Below are 2,739 nucleotides of genomic sequence, written 5' to 3'. Positions count from 1 at the left end.
TACGTATTCTTAGGTTTTCATTTAACTGTTTTTTTTACCGCTTCATCATACACGGGATGGCTTTCATGGAATTGTAAGATAATATTTCACTGCAGAAAAACAAAGTAGCTTGTTAATTCAGACACAACTTGGTGTTCTCTGTGATTGCGAGTGTATAACAAAGACAAGATATTTAGAGCCGTCACCAAGAGACACTTTTTTGACAATTTATAGACCAAACAGTTGATTACAGAAATTGAAGATAATGGTTGGAGCGAGTTACATTTGCGGATCTTCAGATCATGTATTATAACTTTTCAAAATGATGAACTTCCACAGTGTTGGAACTGGACTAATGTGTGTTGAACAACAAAAATATGATCTGTTGGCTAAGCATGCAATGACTCAGCCTCTTTAAAACACACATCTATTTTCATGACGAAGGAACAGTGTTGCAATAGTTTCCTAATGTTGTATTTTATTAGCAACAGCTGCGACCAGAGGTGTTATGCTTACATGTGAGCCGTCCGTCCCATTCTCGTGAACGCATTTTCTCAGGAACGCTTGAGGCAATTTCTACAAATGTGGCACAAATGTCCACTTGGACTCAAGGATTAGACGTTGGAGTTCAAAGGTCAAGTTCGCTGTGACCTCACACAATGCATTTCTGGTAACTCAAGAGCAGATTATTAGCATTTCACACATGTTTAAATAGGATGAAGTAATGACGATTTATATTGAAAAAGGTCAACTTCACTGTGACATCATAATGTTCTGCAAAAACCCTTTTCTGGTTATTCAGCACCATAACTCAGTAACAGAAGGGGAGACTGAACAGATGTGTGAAGCGTCAACATTTTAGAATTTGTATCTTCTGTGCAACAACATCCATATTATCTACTGTCACAGCTACAATTTTGTTCTCTCCTGTTCCTCATTGGTTTTTCTGATATTGAGCTTCAGGTGATTGCACCAAAGCTCGAAGTCCTGTGAACTGTAAAAATAGTCCCTAAGTGAAGACAAATTTATCACTGGAATCATACATTATTTCAATGTGTTAAAATTCCATTTTCCCAAAAAATACACTTAATACATTGTATTAAATTCCTTCACATATGAAATAAAACATTGATGTAAACCACGTCTTGACTTGAAGGCAGAAGCCTACAACCGCAGTAACCGCACGCAGCAATTCTTTTTTTTTTTTATCAGCCAAAACCCTGAAAAACACAAAATAAATTTGACAGCAGTGTTATGGTATGTGTACCAACCTTCAGCTCATGTTGTATTTAAACATTAATGAATATATATTTTGAAGGTGTAAACAAATGGTCTGTATGGCTGATCTACAGAGTTGTATTTGGTAGCGAGTTACACCACGTTTTCCTTTCTGCTGATTGACCTTATTCTGTGAAGTTCAGACGCTTGGCTAACACATTTCTTTTTCATTAGACATTTCTAAGAGGACTATCACTAACCACAGGTGGCTGAAGACTCATCACCAAAACTGTAAGCAGTTGAGCCTTCAGCCTGGAGCCTTTTCTCTTCATGGCATGCAGCCCTGAGGATATTTTGGAGCAGGGATAGGCAACTTGAGTGCCAGAGAGTGCCGGGAAAAGGCTGGTTTTTATTACAGCTGAACGCTGCAGCAGCTGATGGTTCATCCTCTATATATGAAGATGAGCAGCTGTCATTTCCTGGAGACGAGATTGGAAATTTGCAGACTCTTGGCATGGTATGGTTGCCTGATGTTTTAGAGCCTGCTGGTGTGTTTTTGGAGTAGCCACAAGGTGACACTGCAGCACACATTTCAGTACAAGGCTTAAAAATCAGCTTCTATGTTGGTGTAATAAGTAACTCTTCCTCATTGAATATTTACTCCAATTAGAGATGAATGATTTTCGGGGGATGCTTTTTTTTCATCTCTTTTTATGGAAATTGCCTGATTTCAGCAGGAAGTTTTTAATGCAGTAAAGGCTGCTTCTAAATGAGGCCAAGGTGCCATGAGTAGATCTGATGGACTTCCAAATGAGGGGTAAAACCGGACCAGACTTACTCCAGACAATCTGCTTTGATCTCCCAATCTCCCCTGTGATATCCAGTGCTGGGGAAGCCTCCTCTACACCTTGTAGCCCTAAAGCAGAAGAGGCAGGAGGGTTTCACTACCCCCCCTTCTCACTGCCCATCTCTCTCTTTTTTTTTTTACACACACAAATTCACCATCCACACCCACACTGGACCCTCTTTTGAAAGTCTAGGGCTTGATTTAAAATTCCCCTTCAGAGCGTGTCATGCATTTTATATGCACGCCGAGTGGGAGAGAGAATAGGGATTGCAGGGGGCTCCAGCCAAATGAACTTCCATACGCTGTTGGTATCCTCAGGGATATATCTACACACACACACACACAGACACACCACTACTTTCTTTCACTCCCCTCATTTTCTCGCACCCACTTGACTCTTTCAACATTAGTTTTACTGCATCATGCTTTTCACAAATTCCAACGAGCAGCAAGAGTGCTGTAGCCTTTGAAGACAAGTGTGATCAGAACAGTAATATAAAAAAAAAAACTGGCCGCAGGGCATTTTGGGGTTTTTGCACTCATGTTTAGCAGCTCATGGAGCAGAAGAGGGAGGTTGACAAGTGCTGCGTTCGGGGGACAGCTTTGATGTCTGATGGGGACTGCTGCTGCTGCTGCTTCTGCTGCTCCTACTACTACTACTGCTGCTGCTGCTGCTGCTGCTGCTGCTGCTGCGC

This window comes from Echiichthys vipera (assembly GCF_963691815.1).
Source record: "Echiichthys vipera genome assembly, chromosome: 15".
In the NCBI taxonomy this organism is placed as follows: Eukaryota; Metazoa; Chordata; class Actinopteri; order Perciformes; family Trachinidae; genus Echiichthys; species Echiichthys vipera.
Note: the sequence above shows the minus strand (reverse complement) of the source record.